Here is a 26181-nt window from a genome sequence, read left to right as displayed (position 1 = left end):
GCTAACTTAATCGCGCGCAACGGTAATATTCATCACTCCGTGCATCCCTGCAGCCAGTCGCACCACCTTCACCCTCCTCGTAAAAATTTACACGAAATCTCGGCGTTCGTGATTTTTTTACTTTTTTTTTTCTTTTTCTTCCTCTTTCTCTCTTTACCAATTCATAACGTTTCCGATCATTTCTATGCATATTGTTTCCAATACTTTGTTTACTAAAAGAATTAGAAATTACCGATTTGCCGTATGTATGACGTGGACGGAAGACGTTTTTTTTTTTTTTTTATTCTTTTTTTAAATTTGGTTTTTTCCACACTCGGGGTGAAGTGATTTTTTTACGTAGGTATTTGACTGGGATATTGTGTGGGATGCATGTTCAGGTTGGCATTCGTGCGAGCAGTTGATATCGGGGGCGAACCTTTTTTGCATACCATTATGCATCGTTTCTTATCGTCTCGTCAGGATTCGCGATAAGCCGGCAAGTCTAACGTGTGTACGAATGACTCGCTGCATGACTAATGTCGACCAATATCCATTTATTAATATTTTATGCTCTCGTTATACATATTTTACCACGTTTTTATTTTTATTCTACCCCCTCGCGCTTACGTTACGTTTTAGGTATGGTTTTTTCTACTTTTCAATACTTCAACTGCTCATTAACGATGATCGATCGATTTTGAATTATTTCCGGGACTGAGATTTTCACCGTCGTTATATGCACGCTGGGTATATTGGTGTTACCTCACTTATTTCAATGGAACGAATATTTTAGGGTGCTGATTCAAATTTCGACACATTGGTCGGCTGCACGATGTCGATTGATAAAATTTTCAGAACATCGCTCGAACACGTCACGATAATGTATAAAATCGTTAATTGTTAACCGAAGAGAACGAAAAAATGCAAGCAATATCCCTTTAACGTAATAAGAATCTTGTGAGTATACATATGTGCTGACAATAAACTAAACTAGACTAAACCAAACTGCAAGAATGAACAATTTGCATGAAGTTTGCAGCAGAAAACAATACGCGCAAAGTGAGTACGCGGAGTGATGTAAAATGAATCGGGTATCATAGTCGGCCGAGTAACAGTTGCTGCGTCGTTGCAGGCAAACGGGGTGATTGTCATTACGGTAGTTTGAAATTGATGGTATACATAATGGAACGTGATAATTAGCAGTATGCATACATGCGGGAGGGATTATGGATTTGACTCACATCCTATTTTTCATAATATTAACCGGGGCTACAGCCGAGCGAATCCGTCTGTTAAAATGCAAACTGTGCATTGTCATATCGTGCCGCGTATAACGCATTCGACCGATCTACATAATTCAAAATATCTCATCCCCAGCCATTGTCATGCAAATCCGATTGTTATATTTGCAACCCTGCTGCCTATATCGTCCTCAGCCTCCCTTCCGCCCTCCGCAACTGTCTTTCCCCCTTTAAACTGCAGTGTCAAAAGTCGCCGTCTCCCTTATAACAACGTGCACTCGCTTTTTCGATCATCCCTTGGCCTCGGAGGAGACAATGAAAGACGCAACTATCACAGGAAAAAAGACATCTTCCTTCGCTCCCCGTTTATACGCGAGATTCTGAAATTCGAAACCGTTCCGCATATCTTATGGAAGAACACCGAGATTTCTAATTTGTAAATAACATTTGAATAATACCGGGTCTTTGAGTCGCGCTCACCGTATTTAACACTTTTGGTGTTTCGCGTGTGGCTGAAACCATAGCGCGGGGCTTCGAGGCTCGGCTCCGAGAGTAAAGTCTTTAAGCCACCCTTATCCAAACCAAACAAACTTTTCCGAGGGTGCGTTTATACATTTAATATCCTCACCCCCGTCGCTGGATATTTTCAAATTAACATCTTAGCCCTCGCCCTCCTCCGACTTCGCGCCTTACATTATACGCGGACGTAAATAATATGTGCTTATGGTTTCCGTGAAATTTATTACTCCGGGGTATATACTTCTACCCGTATTACGTCATATTGACGATACGGGTTCGAGGGACCTCCACTCCCCTCGTTTCCCACAAATCAAAGATGATGCCCCCTAATTCCCCTTACTCTCAAAATTCTCTACTTCACTCTCGCTGTACGCAGAGCTCAAATTTTCGGAATAGAAGCCAAGAAATAGAATTCCCTAGTTTCGCTATTTATAAAATCCCTTCCAAATATTTTGCCACGTTTCGTCCAACGCTACTCTAACGCCCGAAAAAAGCCTAATATTGACAATTTATTTTGGGAGTGTGGAAAAATGAATAGAAGTTCTTTTCATAGTTTTTATTTAACACGTATTGACGTATGACAAAAAAAATTTATTATCATTTCGATGCAAAATGGCGGTGACAAAGTCAATCTTTGAAATAGTCTTTTTTAAAACTCCTCCACAAGAGGACGGTTTTCTCGTGCAGTATAAAACCTGGAACAAAAAACCAAAAAATTGTATAATTTGTACGCTGTTTGCCTACGGGATTACATGGGGATTCTTTTAAATAAAATTTTGTAGAATTGGATCAGTTTTGAAAAAATAAATCGATTTTTGGCCAAAAAATAAGCAGTAAATTGTTTATAAAGAAAGAGGTTCACATTGTATAAAAAAAAAAAAGGAAAAACAGCTACGTACTCCCATAGAAGGTCTAATTGTGAAGCTACTGTCAAAATTTCAAATCGATCCATGCAACGGTTTTAAAGTAATCTTCAAGTAAAATGCCTTTTAAGTTTTACAAGCACAATCCTTGAAATTTTCAGTTTCTCGAAATTGGAGCATTTCTCTCTTTCAGGGTTTCCTCCACCGTAAGACCATAATATATATTCTAACCAAAAAAAAAAAAACATCGAATTTACCAAAATCCTAGAGTGGTGTTACCCCTCAAGTATAATTCTTGCCTCCACTGCTTCAGCATTCTTGTACAGACAGCTTCACTGCCTACGTCATTGATTGTTGTTAATTGCTGCCTTCATTAAACTCACTTAACAAGGTGAAAGATACAGTCGTATGAAGAGTTTCGGAAGGAGTGAATTAGAGCGAAATATTGGATGCAATGGACGTAACTTACGGCAAAGCTTCTGCAGTTGAAATAAAAAATAAATAAATAAATTCCCGAGTGGAAACTCGAATCGTTGAATCGTGGAATCGTTGGAAGGTGTATCGGACAGATAGGTAGATGATCGCGAGTTGGCGGGATTTTTCTGCAGTAGAATTTTTTAATATTAGATCAGTACGAGCGTTCAGGAAAGAAGGGTGGGGGAGATACTTTGAAACTAGAAGTAACCTGCTGCCTCCGCGTAACACAGTAGGTACTTTTACAACGACAGAGGGGGCAGACGGTATTCCCCCAAAGCGAGCGGCCAAGCGAAATCTATAAATAATTAATCGGTAAACTCGGCTGTAAAGCGTTTCAGTTTCTCTTAGTTGAAACTGCAGCAGCAAAGGCTCAAAAGCGTTTCCCTTCCTCCGTCAGAGACGAGCATGGCTCGAAGTTTAATAGAAGAGAGGAAGAGGGTGGTAGCCGGGCGCTTGGTTGTGTGCGACACTCTCGGCAGCACGCAGTATCACTCACACAATTTCACGAAATCGCGTGGTAAAAACTGGCGATACATTAACGAAGTTGAAGCCGGTGATAATCTGCATCGATCAAGAGACTCCGCGGCGTCCGGCCTGAATTCCACTTATACCCAACATTGAATTTCCTTGAAATTCGTTTCGTTTCCACCGTGCCTTCTACAAGCCCGCATTTTCCCAAAACGCGCCATTTCACTAATTTTTTAATTTCACTCAGAAGCACGCGTTCCGTTTCACCTCACCGCCGCTCTTTAACCGTTCGGCTTGCCGACGTTGAGCTTAAAGAAAAATAACGATAAGTTAGCGTGATGGAAGGTTGGAAAATCGCGCGAAATGACACGGAAAATGAAGCAAACGCAATTTTCCGCCTCTTCTCTTTTTCTCCCTTCACGCTCCTTCTCGCTTCAACCCTCTTTTATGTACTTACACGGCGGATAAGGATCTAACCGCAACCCGCAAAGCAGACGAATAGAAACGCCGAGCTATTCGCCACTTTTTATCGTATTTATCTTTCCCTGTTCTTTACTCGTTTCTCATTAAATTCACTCATCCAGGAATAAGAGAATGGCATAGAAAATTCAATCCTAATTTTTTCCACCTAATGTCTTTCACCGTGAAAACCCTGAGAATCGAATTGATGAAAAAAATTTAAAGTACAGATGATCCCATTGTGCGACTAGCAGTTCTCGGTGGACAGCCTGGCGTCGATCGTTTGAAAAATACGACAAGCAAAGATTGGATCGAGCGCGCGACGATCTGCAATCTCATGACGCGAACTGGGTCGACATTTCGCGACACGTAATGATCGGTAACGTGTGTCGCGGGACGAGGGGGGAACGATATTGATTGAACCGTGTGTCGCTTCGCGTCACGATGACACAAAAGAAGGTACAACGGGTTAACGACCCTTGAAAACACCGACGTTGTCACTAAGAGTTTCTCTCTTTTACAATGCAGCAGCGACGGAAGTGCTTACCCACGAAGAAATCGTCGAAGTCGGTATAACGTCCGCTGGAGTAGTTAGAAAAATTGCGCGGCGTCAATGAAAGTTCGCAGCGTTTCGTGTGAAATTCTACACCGTCCATTAAAATTGACGTCAAAGTGATGCGGATTTTTATATACAATATTTATTACGCCTTACATTCAACGCTGCAACCTTTCTAACAGCGCAGCAACGTGTAGACGTTTTTTTTTTCATTTCTTTTTTTTTTTTTTTTTTTTTTTTTTTTTTTTTGCAAGACAGTGCGCGGTGAAAATATCTTTGAGAATTTTTCTAAACGCCAAACGCTAAATTTTCGCCACGGGAAAATGAATATTTTTTCCTTGGTTATAATTTATATCTACTCGGTTATATTCGGCTCTTCTTTTTATTCTTTTTTGAACACGGACGAAACGCTTGATGCAAATTCATCCCTTTGAATAAACCACGGGCGCGGGCCTTTATTAGACACCCCGAAATTTTAAGCCGGTTGACCAACAGTGCAGCTTTACCCTTTTCATCCTGCGGTGAAAATCCAGTTACAGTTAGTTAATTTGATGCATATAAACGGTGAAATTAAAAGGCTGAAAATGGAGGACTGTGTGTCTTTACTCCAGTTATATATTGTATTCACGTACAGATATACATGTATAGGTATATTTATACGCACCCATTACACTTTCTCTCGCGAACAAGCTTGCAAAGTTCTCAATTATCCCACTCGCAAAGATCTCCCATTTTTTTTTTTTTTTCGTTTACGTTTTTTCTTTGCCGCTCTTCATATATCTCGTAGAAATTATACGAAGGTAATTCGAAATTTCTTTTTCGTTCTATTTTCCTCATCCTTCGATGTTTCGTACAATTTTCCGTAACGATTTTTACGAATCTCTCTGAATTTTATACCTCGCCAAATACTTCTACCTGTATGCACAAATTTTCGCCGATCCGCACAGTGATAGTTTTTCTGTTATTGCGATTACTATTATTATTATTATTATTGTTATTCTTTTTCTCCCACTCGTTCCTACCTATCTTTGGGATTTTTATTCCATATTTTTTTTTTTGTTTTGTTCTTATTTTTTGTTTTCACCCAACAACGGTGTTAACGGTCCAGCGAGAGCCTCGAACACGTTTGGAAGTTTAAAAAATTTGAATAGCGAATATTCGTATCCCGACGAGAATTCTACCTGCACCCCTTGCCTCGGCTGTTTGCATCTACATATTTACGTATCCTGATACACGCGATACATACATATGTAGATATACCCGATAGAGGGTGTCCAATTCTCACGAATCACAGCCGACTCACTGCCACCGGAAAATCCTCACCTCCTAGTTTTTTCGCCCGAATCCGTCTATACGTATACATTATACATACAAAAATCAGTTACAGATTACGTTGATAATATATCACTCTCGAGGATTTTTCAGCATTTTGCGAGAGGATAAAGTGTCGAAATTGCGCAGTTTTCGGGAGAGATGCAGGAGGCGTTCGACGCGATCGCCTGCAGATACGGACATTACACCCCCATATCCGTTCCGCTTATGCACGATTATTTTTAAAACGATATTTGCGCCCGTTCGCACAACTTTGCGGTTTTCATCTGTCGGAGCAATCTCCTTGAAAACTGAGTTCAAATAATCTCCGATATTTCGCGTACGTCTGGCAGCTGCATCGTCTTTACGCTTCTCTGCTTTCGCACATTTCGTTCTGTAATCCGTTCCAATCAGTGCATCGCGTCTGCCGTTCGTTTATCATATTGAAATCCAACTTTACCGTGCGACGCGTGAAGATAAATTTGCACAAGTTTACTACGTATTGACGTTTCGCTTTTTGCCCCCGAAGAGGAACGACCGTTTATATGTTATTTTCGCCTCGTTCAAATCCTTTCACATCCAAATCTCCGCCAAGAGACCCGCGGCCGTAGGCCAAAAATGTATCACTCTAATCCGAATCTAAATCCAAATCCTGTTTTCTCTGTAAGCGCTTTCGCCTTGTCGGACAGGTAAATCCTAGCCTTAGAGCGTTGAGATTAAGTAATCTTTTTCTTCTCTCCTACTCGCGAAGAAGACGGAGTAGAGACTGTCTCGATGTCGAGCTAATCTAACCCCGGTTCTTTGTTACAGGAGCTCGAGATAGACGCAGAGGGAGGAAATTGCCTCGAGGCCTACTCTAGTTCTCCGCTCGAGGGTGAGTCTTTTGCAACTTTTCGATATAATTGATTCCCCATAGCGTTTCAAATATTTCCGCACTCTACGTACTTCGTCGAAAATCAATCTTTGCTCGTTTCCCCGTTATCCCGCGCCTTGCGATCAAACGCGATTAGCCAGCCAATTCTCGGACTCGGTTTCCTGCACTGTTTACCGATATCCACGACTTCTTTAACGTCAAACATTTGCAAACGGAAGTGTCCGGGGGATGTCGACGGCCCCGATTCTCGAGGACAAACATGATCGGAGTCGGGGGTGCAAATATACGACAAAGACGTGTCAGATTTAATATTTATATGGTAGCTGGTCGATCGAGTGTATGTATATATATATATTATAGATATATATACATATATATATATATATTTATACATGTGTTATATATATATATATATATATGTTCCCGCGCGATAAGATATCCGATCAAATATTTACGTCGTCTGGTGAAGCATATGCCCGGTCAACGGAGGGGTGTGAGAAAAGACGTGTACGATGATCCGAAAGAGAGAGAAACGCGTATCGAGGTGGACGAAGGTGCGATAATCGAAAGGATCGTTTTTCATCCTGCGCGTATCGCTTGCCGCGTTACAGGACCAACTCTTGGATTACCTAGTGTTCAACTTATAATTTGTGGGTTTCAACGCGACCCCGTAAACTCGGGCGAACGAAGCCTGCAGTCCCTAGTTGGGAAAGTTCTCTCGCAGTCGGTGCTCTCTTGGTATCGCAAATTCTCGGTTGTAAACTGTACGGAGTTAAACACCAGCCAGATACCCGCGAGAGAGTTGACGAAGTGAGTTAACAGGGCCGACGGTTTGCACGAGAAGAAGATACACCGTAGTCAGGATCAACCGCTTCCCGCTTACCGGTCAAAAATTCAATATCCGAATTAACCTCCGGTCGCGTCTGGTGCTTCGCTGCTTCATTTGAAACCTTTCGCGAACAGGATAGACGCCAACTTCGCCTGTAGAGGAGGGAACTTGGACGACCGCAAACTCGGTGACAGGATTTCGTTGAGAAACGTGGAATAGAGTGGTTTGGGTAATCGGACGAATTCGCGATTAAATTTTGACTCTTGTACAACGGGGCAATAAAAATTTGACGAAATTTCTCGGAAGTATTTAAGTGTTTCGTGAAACTTACGAAGGTGATCAGTCGACAGGTATAGAAGTTTGATTTAGACGGTGAACAAGCGAAGGAGTTGTTGAATGTTGAATTTTCAAGATAAATTAAATCCAACAGACTTCGGGTGATGCTTTTATTTAATTCAATAATTCAAATTACCAAGTGAACTTAATGTGTAGGAATGAAGTGGTTATCAAGTATTACAGAGTTACTTTGAAGGTAAAAATGATTGTTCGTAATACTTGGGTTCATAAAAGGGTTCAATTCTATTTGCTCGTATATTATTATAGTTGTTTCTGAGCAAGCGTGTACACAGGTGTATTTATATATATATATACATATATATAGCATTCGGCTCTTCTGCCTAGTGTCAGCTTACTCGCAGTACTCGGGTGTAGATTGGGTTCGTTTTACCGCACGGACATAGGTAACACTCCGTTAATAGAATTGTCAACGACAGGAAAGCAATCCCATTCGGAGCTAACCGGTATAGATTCTAGCGCGAATTACTTCGTTTCCCGGAGGAAGGATATCGGTTCCTAGAATTTCATTAATAATGTTGGGACGGAATGGTGGCAAAAAATGAGTATTTGAAGAAGAAAAGAAAAAATGAAAAATACGAAACTATCGAACGGTCATTTCGGCAAGCCTAGGCGTACGATCAGATTTAAAATTCGCAAAACGTCCCGAACATCTCTTTTCAGTTACGTTCGTCCGTATCTATATATTTTTATTTTATTTTTTTGCTATTTTTTGTTTCCTACACACCGGTTCAAAGTGTCGAAAATCGATTTGGAAAAGAAGAGTGAACGCCGAACGAGTTAAAGGTGACGTGGTTGAAGAAGAGCGGAAAAGGAATGAGGTCGATAAAAGAAAACAATGGATTGGTGGTGGGTATCGGCGTGGCTTGATACTCGAAGCCGAGAGGATCGTTCGGGCACGTATTTAAGTCGAAACGGAATTCAAGCTGCAATGTGCGAACGAAAGTAAGTTGGGTATAGGGTATATATAGACGTCGAGACTAAGCCGGATGGTCGTTAGGGGTGGGGGCGCCTATTTACACAGCGGGGAACGTGCGGAGATTAAAACGAATCGTAATTACATCGTAATTATCAACTTGACTCCACTTCACGTCAGCCGGTTCTCGGAACAACAGAATGAAATAGGCACATTTAGGGCCGAATGAAAGAGGTTGAGAGCCGTGTGTATCTTTCACTTGAACGAAGCTTATTAGAAAAGTTTTCCTAATTATTTCGCCTTGGCGAAATAAAACGAGAAAGAAAAGACCGAATGGAATTTTAACGGAAAATTGATCGATCCGAATAGTGTTTGCCTGGCATTTTCACGGCTATTTTCACCCACGTTGAAAACTCTCGAGTTGAATTTTTTCTCCGTATAAGCCGTGATGCGTAAAGGATGGGTAAAAGATTAGGTCGCCGTTGGACTGCAACTATATATATACCAGCTTATATAAAAGCAACGTTGAACAAATGTAGTTGTTTTCGCGAGGCCTTCTTCGGCTGTAAATCAGCACGGAATATTATTATAGAAATGCGATTTCTATCGTTTCAGCGAGCAGGACAAAATTGGTCGTATAAAAGCGAAATATGGAATCGCTTGACGGATAAATACGACCAAACATTAATTTTCGTATGGTAAATAAATGTATGCGTGTATGGATGTACGGTAGGGTTTGGGTGAGTTCGTTTCAACCCTTATTCGTTTCTCTTTTTCGACAATACTTTCCAGTTTTATGTTGTGTCTCATATCTGCTTTGCAAATTGCAAATTGAAATTGCAGAGTGACTGCTTTATGAAGTGTTTAAAAAGTATAGTCGTTGCTCGCAAGGTACGAAGTTAAAATTTCGCTGATTTATTTTCCACTACTTACACTTGCCTGAATTTTGTTATTCCTTGCTAAAAATTGTTTTCTTTTTTCTTACTTTTTGCACTCCGTTTCTCCACGTACATGCCTGATGCATTACGTGCAAAAGAGACTGCAATAGTCTCAAGTCCGAGTCATATTTGCCAGCGTCTGAAAGTCGTTTAATTGAGTTTAGAAACCGAAGGTGCAAACTCTTTTCATTCGTTCCCTTTTCTTTCATTTTTCGTCAACACCCTGGGAATCATTACTTCATTGGTAAGAGTTTTCGCTCTCGGTTATTGCTGGGACTTAATAAGGTTTGAGGGAATAAAGAAGAAAAATTATTTTATTCGCCAAACGCGACGAAGGCTCCTTGAAAATTCATTCGATTTTATTTCATTATGTTGTTATTTCGTTATCGTTATTATTGAAAATGAGGTGGATAAAAAAAAAAATTGCATGTATCGAAAAATTTTTGCGAATATTCTACCTTATTAGCTGAATTCGTTATTTACGAATTGGCTTGGCGAAAATTGATTGATATTAGGTGCTCGTGCAGGGAAGAGAGGGACAGAGGAAGAGGAAATACACGATCGCAACAAATGGAGTGGACGGGGAAAAACGGGAGGGGGTGAATATACGTCGAGAGGGCAAAGCGAGGGGAAAAAGAAGAGATAGAAAAATAAGGGCGGGGGCGGGGGAGAACCGAATAAAAGGGGTAGTCATTTTTACGACCTAATTCTTGCGAGACGCCCTGTGAGAGATGCCGATCATGCCTGTGTTATCCCGTCTCGTGTTCGCTTACCTACAGTTCTCTTGTTCGTCGTAAAGACGAGTCGTAAAGTAAAGAGTTGATATCTATAGACAAAACGCTGCACTGGCAGCGACGGCATAGGGCAATGATCAGCTCTTCATCTTATACTGCTATCAACTTCGATTTGAGTCTTGAAATCAGAAAGACGACCAAGTGATCGAGATAGCTGTTAACCAGCCTGAGTGATTGCCCATTTTTACTGCACATCGCGTTTCGAATGACCCCCTTCTTCCTTCCCTTCTACTCTTTGTCTGATATTTTTTTTTTTTGTTTATTTCCTTTGGCCGAAATCGATTCAGAGATTTCCTTGCCACCCCATCGTTATTGCCGCTACTGTATAATCGATCATTGAAGGAAAAAAATCATCGACAATACCGTGTGAAAATAGAAATGATAACCGGAATCGATATGACATATTTTCTATTTTTGTGCCGGTACATACCTTGCTTTCAACGAGGCGATATCTGCAGTAGATGGATATGAGTGTGGATGTGTATAGACACATGTAAGTATTTTATGGAAAGAAAACAATTACACTAGCAAACAATCGACAAGAAAATTTGTTAAAAATTGAAAGGAGGAAAGAATAAGGAGATAAAAAATAAAAATAAATAAACACGAAACTTTACCAAAGCCCGTGTTATTTCTGTGTTTCGAGGCGATGGATAAATTTCACTGTGTATAGAAGAAAGAAGAAAAATAGAAGTAGTGATCGATAACAAGGTTTCGCAAGCTTCGGACTGCAGACGCGATACAGGGATGCTTACTGAAAATTTAAAAATTTATATTTCTATTATTCCTCCTCTAAGATCCGGTTTCTTTAAAATACCCGAGACCTGCCGGTTTAAAATACGATGCAGCCGCAGCTGTTGCGTCGAACGACGGTAGCGCTGCAGTTGTTTCACATAAAACAATAATTTCTTTAAGTGTAAACACTCGTACGGAGGTACATATATTATCCGAGAATACAGACTGAATATTCCACTCGACGTTTATCTGGGTCTAGGGTATAAAACGTACGGGGGTATACAAAGCAGATCCCCCCAACGTAGCTTCGCCATGTGGTAATCTCACGTGCGCTTCGAATAAAGATGCGCATCTCATACAACGTAGCGTCTGGTGCCCCAGGCCCCTTACCTCGTACACCGTTCGTACACCTTCCGGTTATCTTGCTATTTTTCTTAACGACGGAAACACCGTCGAGTCCGATCCCACAATCCACCTCTCGTTTCTCGACGAACGAACCATACATAAACGCAATATTATTCTATTCCGAACCGATGTCAAGACGATACTCGAATCTGTCTCGAATCATTTTCGAACGTATCGATTCTTCTTTTTCGCTGTAAGGGTGAACAGGCCGTACGCTTTTACTTGATACCCGTACTTATTGTTAGACAATCATCAGACGCGTTGCGAATCGCGGTAGAAGCATAAAGAAAAGGTAAACTGGGACACTCGAAGTTGAGCCCTCGCGGCGCGTCGTTTGACATTTTTACCGACGATGAGTAAAAGAGTCAGGAAGGTTGGTTATAGGAGGGATGAAAAGGAGGGACCTTCGAGGAAAGGTGCGAAGAAGCGACGTGAGGGAAACGGATAAAGCGTATATAATCACATGTACCTATACGGTAACTGCGTGGGTGTTGATACGTGCAACGAGTCGGTCAACGAGCTTACTTCTTCATCTGGACAAATAAGTTTTAAGCGATAAAAAAAACAAATTAAAAAAATGATAATATTTCACAACGATATATCGGAATTGTGAAACCGCAACCGGGATTCAAGAGACATGTTTTTTTTTCACCCTTATAAAAAACAATCCCAAATACGCTTACATACTTCTGCGTGATCGTCGTTCGTCCGTCGAAGGAATCTACGTTAATAACATTAAATTCCATTTCAAAGGACCGTAAAAATTCAAGAGACTAAAAATATTACTTTTCGTTTTATGTCTTATTTTCTTTTCATCTCTTGAGTTGAGACATATTATACCGTCGGTCGTGTCTTCTTCAAAAGTTTGATATCAACCGACGGAAAGCCTCACGTATTAGGTACAGGTATATTAACAACGCGGTACTTGGCACGTGCAAGCATATCACAGACTAACAATCAGTCCCTAGTAATCACAACTTTCCTTTACAAGTTGTGTAATTTGTCAAAAACAAAGGCAATAAAGATGTAAAAGCAAAAGTTCTTGCCGATATTCATACTCCGGTACGAACTAAAATTTGGCATCATACATGACGCTGTTTGCAAACCCTCCTCAACTACTGCCAACAAAGTTCTTAAACAATTAACGGTCAGAATGACGAGTAACAATCAGCGTCTGTGAAATTTAATTCGATTGTTTCAACCTCGTTTATCATAGGTTAAAACTTAAAGCATCGTTCATCTTTCCACTATTAACACACAGACGCGGTTACGTGAAACAATTCGTCAAGTATACAAATCCCTCTTTGACAAATAAATGCACGTTTTTTTTTTTTTATAGTATTCGCATTCACTCAGCTCTGAATTCATTTAGGCTATACTCTAAGGGATAGTAAAGAAAGCATGAGCGATGACACTCTTTGTGCCGCGTACGGGTATTTGCAATGCAAAGAACGAGGAGGAGGACGAGGAAAGTTCACGCAGGCTTTCATCAGTTATAACAATAAGTCATCGCTACCCTTAACTGGAGAGAACACGAGCCATAAGGCTGGCGCACCCGAGTACTTGGCGTAATTAATAAAATGACGAAACGAGGGACAGTCACGACACGCAACCGGAAGAAGTACGCGTGACGCCGAAGCGTTAGGCTATGCCTTGTTGAATTTTCGCTCCACCAGCCGCGATCGGTCATCTTTGCATGGAGATTCAGCCGCAGCTAGATAAAACAGAAACGAAAAATAGACAAATTAACGAGAAAAAAAAAACAAAAAAAAAACTGGAGTCGAAAAAATACGTAGCCACGCGCAGGGCGACCCTCGAAGACGGAGAGTCCCCGGCATGGCGTTCGGCCCTTTAATTTCCCCACGCCAAAGTTCGAGTAGGTACGCGTCGGCCTATAATTATTCAATTCGTAACTAGCTCTAATCTATTCCTACCCCTCGAGTCCCTCAGGCCTTGCACGAAGCTCCCGTAACCCTCAGGAAAGCCCCAGCATCCCTGAGTGCCGCGTGGTCCACGGACTGCACCGTCAGCCCAATAATCGGTGAGTTTGTAATTATCGTCGGGGAGAATGGAGAGGTCGTAGCTGAAAAAGGGTGAAAGAGAGAGAGAGAGAGAGAGAGAGAGAGAGAGGATGAGAGAGAAAGGATTAGGGCGGAAGAGAGAGCTGTGGGTGATAGGAATGCTCTTTTGTCTCAAGTAGTACTGCAGTCACGGTCGTGTGTGTATGGATGCTTGATTTTCAAGGGTGCGGACGTGCCAGGTATAGCATTCGCCTCTCTTCCCGTTTTTACACTTCTCGCGCCACAGGGTGATGATAAAAATCAACTATCGGAGAGCAGGGATACAAAAAGAATCATCGCGATTAACGCTATCGCTGCAGGGTGTTTCAGCTCTTCTGACACTTGAAATCTAGGTGTCAAACTCGACAGAGTGATAAAGATAGATTCCGTATTATACACCATTTGACAAAGATGGGTTTGGGATTTGTAAAATATTTTATTCTCGGCCAAGTTACATTTGAAAAGGTATTATTCAAATTTCAGCCAATGCGCACGGGTCCTTATTTTCAATTGCAACGATTCATTCGATTCTTTCGATCAATCGAATAATCTAGTCAACCGGAAGCAATAAGCTTCGCAAATACTCTACGGTCACGGGTGGCTGAGCTTTCGTATAATAACGACCAAGGTTAAAAATTGCTCAGGAAAGAGAGGAAAAGGTTAGGTTATTATTCCTATAGGATCGGCGGGTGCGGAACGCGCGGACCTTTATTCCGGCTGTGTTAGGGAATAGATGAGGAAAATTGTAGATCTTGAAATGGCAAAATGGCGAATGAGGCGGCGGCGAAGCTGCGGAACTCGGTTGGACAAGCGGGGAAAGGTGGATTCAATTATTGCATCAAGGCCCTTCTTTACAGACACAAGCGGCCGGGCAGCCAGCAACCTTTTTCAATAGAAGCCAAATGAGAAATTCTCAAGTCGCTGCAGCTCGCGATCCGTTCATCCGGCATGATTTCCTCTCGCTGTAATTCTCAAATTGGTTCCGTTCTTTATGCCCATATAATAGGTAGGTATACGTAAGTTGTCGAGTACCGAGGTCCAGGAATCCTATTTACTTTTCATTCCCATTTATCGCATTTATCTTCACCCAAGTAGGCGCATAATTCAAACGTTGCAGAATCGCTGTGCGGAAATAGATCCATGTAGACCAGTCCGAATGTATTTTACACACGCGTTGTCAGTGCGTAATTTTTGGAGTATAAAATTTACTCCGCTTATTCCTGTTTCTATTTTCATTATTTCCTTCTCTGTTTTCACGTGCAAGGTGTATTTATTTTATCAACCGTTTGAATTATTCAACGTTATTGGGTACTGGTGTAAAAATTAAATATTCTCGCGACAAATAAAATGGAAATTTAAACCTCGAACTTTACACAGAAATTTATTTTTCATTGTCACAATGTGACTGAAATTGATTGGTTTTTGAAATTTTTATGGGTATCTGGTTAAGTCGACTATAAAGCTTTTGTTCATAATGCGTAAAAGGATCCTTCTACAATTTATGTCACTTGTTTGCGTTGCCTCCTGGGAAACGACGCTAAGCAACAACGAAACGGAGCAATAAATTAAAATCGAGACTCGCAATGACTGGGTAAAAATCTTGGAAATAGTTTCGCTCGAACAACCGGTTGAGTAAAAAGAAGTTGAAGAGAGAAACAATTGCAGGAAATGAAAAGAAAATTGAATAAAATCTTTGCCGGTGTGTATTTACAATACTGACCTAGCAGCCAACGTTGCGATCAAAAATTACTGTACACCTTATATGTAATTGAAACTTTGCTACGCGTAGCTTCTCCTGAATGGAGGTTGGGTTTAAAATTGACTGGAAATCGGGGCGAGCCAAAAACCTGAAATGAAATATGTTTATCGCTGCTCATAGTTCTATAGTTAACATCTCTAACTCAACCGTTGTACTTTGTATCATTATCTCAACCCAAACACAGTAGTGCACTAAAATACTGCGCGCGTGCAATAGTAGTTGCAATTGAAACGATATGAATACAGTCGCTATATGAAGGTTTCATCGATGCGGATTTCATGGCGTTCCTTTTGCCTAAAGTACACACAATGCAGTATATATGTATAACACTCTACGTAATTTCCTGCGCGTTTTTGTATCATAAATTAACAGCTACCGGTCTATCGGAAAATTTAGTTATTTTAATAAACAATTACGCATTCTGTGCGCTGCGATAAAATATTCAACGGTGTATTCAACTATAGGGTACGGAGAGATGATTATCGAAAAATGCTAAAAAAAGAGACAAGAAAAAAAACAAAAAAAAAAAACAAAAAAAAAAATAAGGTAACCACGTGATTGAAAAACAGAGGTGAAAAATGCACCGACGTTACGAGGTGCAACATCACGCGTGCGAGTTCGGTTGCCCGAATTGCAGGCGCACAAGACGCTTGTAACGTCGATTCTCCTCGGTTCGACTACTTTTACTCAGCATTTGTCGCGTATTCATAACACCTGTACGGACAGATATATTATTATGTCTTTGGCATCGTTCTCGATGAATCTAAGGGTTGAAAAAGTTTTGGTAAAGTTTCGGATAAACAGTTCGACTCCGAAGTGTTCGTCCCCGTAGATTTACCTCTTAATAGGTATGTACGATGTATATGTATATAAACTGCGAAGCGGCAAGGGCCTTCATGGTTATACCCACCGACGACGGTTGTAATCAAGGGGATTTCTGGCCCGCAAAAGGGGCGAACCTCCGGCAATTGTGCAGAGTTTGCTTAATTATTTTGTTAATTACGCAAGGCGAAGGATACTTTCGCCGTTGCGAAACAACGAAAGTAAGAAATTCTTCAAACCCCGACCCTTCACCTTTTTCCCAGAATCCACCATCGCCACCCTTTTTGCCGGGCAACCGGATGGGGCTGAAATTTACCAACCGCGATTTCGCATCATCCCTTCGCATTTCCGCGTCATTTGCCGTATTTTGTGTACAAGAATAACTTTTTCGGGAAGAAGAGGAAAGTTGCCAAACAATTTTTTGTCCTCCTATACTTTCTTTGCTTCTTCGCATTTCTTAATTCTTTTTAATTTTATACATATTTCACTTATCCTCGCGGCATCAAATTCGGCCAAGACGAAAAAAACTCGGTGTTTTATGCGGATACTTGCGGGGGATGATGGTTGGTACCTGTAAGGCTGCAGAGCGCGAGCGTAATTCCAGCCACTCTGCTGAATGCAGCATCTTTCTTTCGTTTTCATTTTTCTATCGCGTTGCCGTGTTTTTTTTTTTTTTTTTTTTTGACTCGTCTTCTTGAACGCCTTTTGTTTTTAATTAAGTAGTTCATTAGCTGGTGAAAAAGTGATTAAATTAATCCTGTGAATCTTCCATGGAAAAATGACTATGGCACGCGCGCGAGTCTCGGCTTATTTGCTGCTATTTATATTCAAGCGTAGCTTATTATATAATAACCTGCTTTAAAAATGACACGACGCTGCAGAGTCGCACAGGGGAGGGCGGGGGTTGAATATGAAGATCGGGGCAGCTTTTTTAAAGTGACAACGGTGATATAATACATGCATACATAATATATACGTACATATACAATATACGTGTAATGGGTATACATAAGTACAGAATATAACATTCACACGTTTATTAAATTTTTCCAACAATCTCAAAACTCGGAAGCAAAATGTTTCCGGCTCAATTTTCGCTCCCCTGCGTAGTTATCAGAGCCGTTTTGAAATTCCACGCTTAAACAAGGACAATTAAAAGTTCGATCTTGCATGGAAGAGCGGGCTGAAGCAGAAGCACCGCGGACAAGTCGTTGCGCTCGGATTGGGTTGAATTTTTAATATTTTCATCAGACTCTAGCTCTGTACCGTGAGTCGGCAAAAAAAGTAAATTAACTACGCGAGTGTCGTCTCCGCAAGATATTAGCAAAAAATATGAGCTCTGCGTTAAACGACACGAGCAATTTTTGGCCTCGTAATATCATTAGGAACCTTTTTTTTTTACGGATTAAAATCAAGGTCTCAAGGTGTAGATTGCATCTGTCTGACGCGGTTGAGGCATGCATCCCTGCAGGGCACTACCGGAAGTTGAAAAGATTGGAAAAATATGGGAAGAATGGAACAGGGGCGGGGGTGGATGGGCCGGTAGTTGCGGATGCTTGCCGAGTTTCAAACTCCTCTTTGCTTTCATATTTAACAGGAAAGTTTTCCTACTCCAGGTGTGACAGGCCGCGGTGAGATATGTGTCGTACATCGAATTAAGAACGTACATATACGTATATCCCTGGTATACATGCTCCGGCATCATTCACGCCGACTGAGCGAAAAAACGCGCTGCACCAAAGCTTCAGCTTAGACTTTTCGAAAAGTTGGAAAAGTGCATCGAAAAGATTGCGGGCGTTGAGTTAGAAACTAGAAAATTTATGCATCGGACGAAATGTTTGCACGCGCGGTAAAAGTTCACCTCAGGCTGGTGCCCTTACCGCGTTACGTGACCGTATGTATGGGTACATGCATGTATTATGTATCAGACGTCTGTCTGTCGGTATCCGTTAACCGGGATAGCTCTCTTCAATTGACACAATTTACGCTTGAGTCTGCCCCGTCGGTTGGAAAAATAAATTACGAACGAATGCAGGTTTGCAAAATTCATACCGACCCCGAACGCTTGTCGGGGCCTCTTTTTCTTCTATCATATAGGTAAAAATTAGTTTTCGTCAAGAGATTTCGACCCGGTCGTCGTCGCGACGTCGCGGCGTCCCCGACGAAGTGGGTGTCTGCCTCATAAATTTCGAAACTTGCTTCGTGAGGATAAATAGGTATATCCATATTCTCCGTTCCCACCGCGAAAATACTTGTTCCACTGTTTTGCATACGAAAGATATAACGCTGTGGACAAAATTTTGTGCATCGTGTAATTGCTGTTCCGATACTCGTAATTATAGTTATCGGCATGCCGTCGTGTTTCAATATTTTTCTTCTTCCTTCCTGCAGCCTTACTCGTTCGGGAAGCAAAGCGCCTGGATTATCGGAAAAATTCAGTGCAATTAATCACCCGGCACCCATTATAATTCAATCCTTAGTTAAACCCGGGGTACAAAAAGATCTGTCAATTTTTTTCCCACCCTTCGCGTACCTGCCTCGTACCTCGTAATGTGTTTTTCACCGGGCCGTGCCTCGAACGATACATCAAGCAATTACTTAATTAATCAAAAAAACCTCCGGCCTATTCCCTACTCGACCCGCGGAATTCCCGGCACCTCCTCCTCCTTTTCCTCTTCAACCCCCGCCTATTCTCCGTCGGGTTACGGAGGACTTTATCTACCCACTCGGACTAAATTAAAAACGTTTTTCGTGTAAAAACTGGCGGTTTGGAGAAAAAAAAAAAAATTAATTTCTCTAACTTGACACAATTTTTTATTTTTTTTTACTCTATTCTATTTTCATCCCCGTAGAGTTCTAAAATGCAGTGAACAAATATACGTCACTCTAGAGAGGAATTACTCAATAATTTACAGTGAAATAATATAAGTGTACTTGTGAAAATCCAGGTGTAAAAATTTCTAAACTCGAAAATATATACAGTTTTTATTCAACTTGATATCTTGATGATTTTGTGTAATGAAAATATTGTATAATATTTGACGAGAATAAAAAATAATTAGCAGCCTCGTAAATGGAATGGTAAAAAAATTGAAGCCGAGATGCGCAGTGACTTGGAACGATAAATAAAAGTAGTGATTAATTTCTTCGACGGTACGTGTATGTTACGTAAAGATCGAAATGAGACTTGGTATATTTTCGTCATTGCTGGAATGAAGTAACTAAAAATCCATTAAGAAGAGACAATAGCCAGACGTAAACGGTAGAGAAAATTGCTGAACGAATTCAAAGAGACAAAGAGGGTGTGATGGAAAGTGGGTGAGGGAGAGAGAGAGAGAGAGGGAGAGAGAGAGAGATAAGAGAGAGGAGATTATACAGACGTTATCAATGAAATAAATGAGACTACCGCACATATATTATACCTATAATATAACCATTAAAGCAAGCGGTGAGTAGAACGTAGGCAGCGAGTATATCATTGACATCAGATAAGCCCTGGGATCTTTCGACGGTGCATTTTAACCGTAATTACTTAGCGCCGAGGTAATCAATCATTCAGCCAACGATGGTAGCCCGATGGCTTTGCCCCAAAGGGCTTTGAACCGAATTTCACCAAAAGAAATTCCTAAATGCAAAAACAAAAAAGCCATACGTCAGCCACGCCGCTATTCCTGCACACTTTTCGCGAACATCCCGGGATTTCGAGTTGGTCATTTTTTGTTTCCCTCGTTTTCGCATCTCTTTTTCTCTACCCCGGCTTTTCCGCAATGAAAAATAAGGAGGAAACGAAAATCTTGAAATCTCAAATCGCCGAGAATTTCTAATCGGTAGGATTGCGCCGTGGCCTCGGGTGATATATTCGTTTCGTAAATAAATCCGTAGGTAAATTTCGTTTCGAATATTTGTCCGAGCGGCTGTCGCGCCGAGATCCACACCTGTAAAAACTCCGCAATTCTACGTGCACATATCGGTGTATACGGAGTGGTGCAGGACCTTTGGTCGACCAATCGTATCCTTGCTCTCCGGGCGTAGAAGTGATGTATGGATCCGCGAGCTCAAAACTCTCATAAATCCTCTCCGGGAAGTTTGTCTCACTTTTTTTTCTCCTATTGGGTTAACAACAAACTGTTAGATTTTCTCATCTATCATGCACAATCCCTCTATACCGAGCAGCTAGAACATATATGTATATACGATTACCAAACCCCCAGTTTTATACTCGAAATACACCCACTGATCGGAAATATCTTTCTCATCGATTCTTCTGGAACGAGAAGATTCGAATTCATTAAGCTTCTCGCCCCTGTTATTATCCCATTCGACCTTTCGTCTTTTCCTTGAAATATAAATTTCATCGTTTATCAATCATTATCACTCTCTTCGTCGCGTCCACGTATCCTGAAAAACGTGAAGGATTAGCGATGATGAGAACGATAAAAAGAGGGTTTCTACGCTTTAGACAAATCAGAAAACCGATGGAATACTAGATAGACGTCAAGGCACGTCTCGGAAGTTGTCGCATCGTGTAGTTGCGACTTCCCGGGGGGATTTGAAGAGTGGACGAGAAAGAGACGGGGCTCTGAGGCGTAGATACTGTATCCTGCACCGTGCACGTACGATCTGAAGGATCGAGAGTGTAATCAGTGACAGCACCGCGGGGCGGTTGGTTCGACGATGATATCGTAAAACCGTTTCATCAAAGTTTATCAGGGTCTGCGCCTCTTCCAGCAGGTCTTTAAACGAACTTGAAATAGGAGAGTGACAGACCATGGGAAGATGCGACGTATGCGGAGATCGGAGGGGAAATACGTATCTATACTTTCGTCCCTTGCTCACAAAGAACTGGAACTTTGATTTGAAGAGGTTGTTTTTTACTCGCAAGACTCTCAGGAGCGCGTTTCCAACGGGACGAAAGGGGAAGAAACTAGTCGCGAGGGATACTCGACGCTTCGTTATTATTTCAGGGGTAGAAAATCGTGTGGACCCCCCCCCCCCCCGCTTTGGGGGACCGGAAATACGTCCGAGAGGAACTCGAAAGCTAAAAGTATTTATACCAAGACGAAAAGGGATGGATTCACCGCAGAGAGTGGTTAAAACCCGTGTACCTGATTCGGTATCCGAACTGCTGGGTAAAGTTCTGTGGAATCATTATCTGAATCCGTTGAGTAGTCGAAGAGAATCTGCATCAACATCATCGATAGTCTTCCGTACTCGTACCTCTTGCTGTTATTTTCTCTAAAACTATTTTTGCTCACGTCAAAAAAATATGGGTATAATTTACACTCGCTTTTTTCAAATATATACGTGCAGCTTCGACTCGCATCAGTTCCGTACACACCGACTATAGTATTACTATAACCATATATATACCAATGATTATTTTCCAACCCAGTTTTTCACTCAAGAATTATTCCCATAATTCAAGGAGCCTGTCCTCCTTGTCCGCACGCGTCCGTTCCCGTCTGTTACGCCCCTCAAGAATTATTGCTTCGGAAAGCAGGGCTTATTTATTAGCTGAGTATTAGGGAAAAAAAACAAGTAAAAAAAAAGCACTGAGAGGGGAAAAAAAAGGAGAAAAATCTCGACGCGACGCGAGCTAGGTACGAATCTATACGTATACGTATACATACTTGTACGTTTCTGAACGCAGAGTAGAATAAAAATAATTGATTACTTTGTACTGCAGTTAAATTAGTAGTATAATTATGGCACTCGAGGTGTGAAACAGCGTAAAACCTTCTTTCAAAGTTTCCAATCCAAACTCTTGTCACGTAAAGTTTGTACACGAAAACTCGTCTTGAAGGATTATACAGAGCTGGCTTAGCTGATTATTAAACTGTTATTTTGCATTCGATCTTTCATTATTTCTCACTAACAACGTGTCAATATTTTCCCGTAAGGAGATTATCACCCTAACATGATTTCTATACCCACTAACAAAGAATATCGATGAATAAAATCGCGATTAGGGATTAATCGTGGAGCCTGTATAAAAGGAGAACGATCCTAATGTAGAAAAAACGGTGGAAAATTTGCAGAAAGATCTTTCTACACTGGAGGTGCTGTAGTTGCCAATGTCGGGTTTTTCAAATTTAAGAGGAATGCAAGGGAGGTCGGAGGAGGGGGGGATACCGTGATCAAGTTATACAAAAAATAACAAACGGACACCATGAACCTGACATTAACGTCACCAGCACTATTTTGGTGGACATTGTGAGAAATTGATCTTTCTCTTTTCTTCTGGCTGTAAATAAAGCCAAACAGCCAATGTCGATCGTTCGCCTTTTATACATATAGGCTCCGTGGCATGAATAATCCGGTCAAATAAATCTTCAAACAAGAAAATGACGAATCAAAGGTTCGAGGAGACGTGCGACCGAACTCGATTCGCATAAATCCTACGATAGAATCGAGGAACAGCTTTTTTTGAAACCAAAGACTCGGGGTAGAAATCACGACCGGCTCGTAATTTCGTAATACGGTGAAATACGGTTCCAGATTGTTAGTCCAGAATCGTTAACTTGATTTCCCTGTTCGGCCGCACTACCTTCTGCAACTGCTAGGTAACAATCAAAACGCGAACGATGAGGGATCGATCGGAGGTAACGAGCGTCGATGTTCACCACGGACGATGTAATTGGATGTATGCAGGGGGTCGTAATATTCCCGGCGCAATATCGCGCCGCATACGCGTTTATGCAAACATACATATTTCTATCTAAACGACACGACGCGGGGCATCAGCCTCTCGAAGTATGTTTAAATGTTAATTGAAAATGGCGCGGGCATACCACCGACGATTGGTGTCAACGCATCAACTTTTCACGATACGATACATTATTTACACGCGTAGACAGCGAGCGCCCGTGCCCTCTGCCTTGGTACATATGTACATAGGCCGTACACGGTATCAGGCCGGCCCATGTGGGTTAGGTACCTGAGCATAACGTATGGATTATATACACGCGAAAGTAACGCCGGTGGAACGAGGATCACGCGACGCGGGCGTACCGCTAATGACTAATTATCGAAGCGCTTTGAAGGAATCCTTTGAACTCCTTGCAGCGTGTATCGAGCGAGTGGCCGTATTGCTCGCGGCGACGAGGCTCGAAAATACCAAATTTTTCGCCTTCATTTCGGATCGACCTTTCCGTTGTTCGTTAGTTTTTTACCACCTCGGTCCGGCTGCGATGTCCGCCTGCCTGCCCGCGTGCTCGCGTGCTACGAGAATACGGAGAGACAGGAAATTGTCCAATTCCACCACTTAGGAGAAGCCCGAGCAGCTTCGTCGAGGAGACTTTTGTCCTTCGCTATGCTCCGGACCGAACCAGCACCTGCGGCCAGTCGCCACTTATTGTTAGTAAAACATACTTTTACGTATCTCGAGGCTATTGCAGCTCATGCTTTTCTCACTAGTCGAGAGACGCACGGTATTTTGCGATTGGCAATACTGGTCGCCAGTAATTACGGTTTGTAATTTTTCAAATATCAGGTGAAGTGGATTTTGATTTTGTGGTGTAAAATTTCGGTACAGAGATAGGAAAAATACGGTGCTTATTGCGATGGCGCGAAAATGCAACAGAGTGCAACAAGTTGGCGAAGATCGAGAAATCAGTAAGGCTGATTATACAGTTCGCGTGCCGAAAAGTATTAAGAGTTGAAGTTGCAGCAGGTCAGTAATATGGCCTCGACTTAACACGCGATCGAGGCGGAAATATCTGCACGCTAATCTCGATGGCAATGGCCTAGCCCAGGATATGCATTAGAGATGTGTGCGGACGGACCGCAAGTTCGCCTGAGGAGTAATTAATACGCGTTCTATAATCTTGGTTCGGAAATGTTACGGGGAATAATAATCACTCGGTACTCTGACGGATTGGTAGGGAACTTTGGGATACGTCGGAAAAATAACGGCGATAATGATAATAATCGCGAATATATATATATAATATACAAATATATATATAAATATGTATATATGCAGCGAATATTTTATTCCCGACTTCCCGACGTTTCTTGAACGGCACATAACAGATAGCCCGATTACTTATGCAATGCCTCGTTCGTGCAAGCCGGCTTCGAATTGATGAATTTGATCAGACCGATTCAGACACCGGGAGCCGCTTTTGACTTCGACGAGAGAACTCGCCGAGGCTTAAGAATCGAGAAGTCAGCTGGCGTATCCTTACATCCGCGATACGATTTCGTTGAAATTTATGTACCGTGCATTGTTAATTCTGTAGGTGAGTTATATTTTTTTAAACCAAACATATCGTTTTAGGTCGCGGTTATTAACGTCTCTTTGAAACTTAATGGCAATTGCGACATGAGGTGTAACTATCTCAGACCATCTAACGAATTCGTCTCACGAGTCCGTGATACCAAGAATCGGATATAATTAAAAATTCGAATAATGATGTAATTAAAAGCTCGAGTTTCCTTCTGCAGCGCTCGTAATTGGAATAATTTTACCCACGTTTCAAGCATGGGCTGCAACGAAAAAGCTTGGGAATTTTCACACGCGAAACACTTTCAACTTGCACCTAGGTCACCTCTGTTTCCGCTGCTTCAGGTTTGCAAATGCAGAATTTACAGGATATTAACATTTATTGTTAGTTGTTGGTGTGGGCTGAAACGCCAGGTCAACTCTTCTCCCATTTAATTTAACAGTCGGGTCCCGGAATTGAGTTGACGGTTGATTTTTTTTTCTGCTCTCCCTTTATTCTCCCGAACGAAAAGAATCCCACTTCTGATTCAGTTAGAAAATGTTAATAAAAATAAGGATACGGCAAAATAAGGTAAATTTTTTTTTTAAATTCGAAAATCGCGAAGGACAATATCGCATTCTCGGGGGGAATTATACAAGGAATTATACAAGGAAAGAATAAGACAATCCGTCGACTATAAGCAAAACTGGTAACTGCATGACAAGGTGAAATTTTTTTGGGGTAGCTTAACGGCGTGGAATTCCGGGATCGTCGGAGGAAACACGATGAATAATGTAGGGCAAGATCTTCGGCAGCCAACGCTGAGCGAGGCGTTAGCGAATGGACGGAAATTGAGGTCTGGGGATGGAAGGGGGGTTAATGACACCACGGAATTCAATTTAATCCTTTTACGCTGTACACCGAGCTACGTCCTGTCCCGAGACGCCGAACCTCGGAGAAGAAGACACTCGAATCGTTGCTGGTTGCGGGTGAAATTCGAAGTAGTAAGTTTGCGTTGCACAGGTAATGCGGATCTCTCTCTCTCTCTCTCTCTCTCTCTCTCTCTCTCTCTTTTGCTCTGTATTTGTGTGTGTGAGTATCGGCTGAGCAAGTAGAAACGTCGAGTATCAAGTCCTTGGCAAACTTCTGCCTCTACAAGCGGCGGTAACGGGCTTCGGCTTAAGCCACAATACACACAGCTTATACCCTTCGGGTTCTTATCAACACCGCGCAAGCCTCGGGCAAAGAAACTGGTGGAAACAATCGGAAATTAATCATCGAAAGCGAATGGCCGCGCAACTGTAATTACACCTGCTCTCAAGCCACTCAAGCGCAGTTGCGTAGGCATCGCGGACGCGGGCAGGGATAACGATCCAAATTTTCAGTCGTGGAAAACGTTTTTTCACGCACCCGTTGGCGTTTTAAATGTTGAAAAGAAATCGCGGGTGTATTATACACGTGTATGCATGTATGGGAGGATCTCGCGGCTCGCCGAAACCCCTTTGCTGATGGTGTGTGTGTGTGTGTATGTATATATGTATGTATATACGTCTAGCAAACAAGTGGCAACTAATGAGAGAACTTCTTTCGCGAGAAGTAGAAACGGTGAGACTAG

The 26181-nt window shown here is 41.8% G+C and overlaps 1 protein-coding gene across 2 annotated transcripts in view; it reads left to right on the top strand.

Annotated features, from left to right (window-relative positions):
• Positions 1-26181, top strand: part of LOC124213138 (leucine-rich repeat and immunoglobulin-like domain containing-NOGO receptor-interacting protein 4) — a 236524-nt gene that overhangs the window by 74209 nt on the left and 136134 nt on the right. For both annotated transcript variants that reach the window (XM_069133335.1, XM_046614082.2), the window contains one exon: positions 6684-6747. The gene's annotated coding sequence lies outside the window, so the exon portion shown is untranslated. The remainder of the gene's footprint in view (positions 1-6683; positions 6748-26181) is intronic.

Source organism: Neodiprion pinetum, chromosome 2, assembly GCF_021155775.2.
Source record: "Neodiprion pinetum isolate iyNeoPine1 chromosome 2, iyNeoPine1.2, whole genome shotgun sequence".
Classification (NCBI taxonomy): Eukaryota; Metazoa; Arthropoda; class Insecta; order Hymenoptera; family Diprionidae; genus Neodiprion; species Neodiprion pinetum.
Note: the sequence above shows the minus strand (reverse complement) of the source record. Positions and strands in the feature narration are given on the sequence as shown.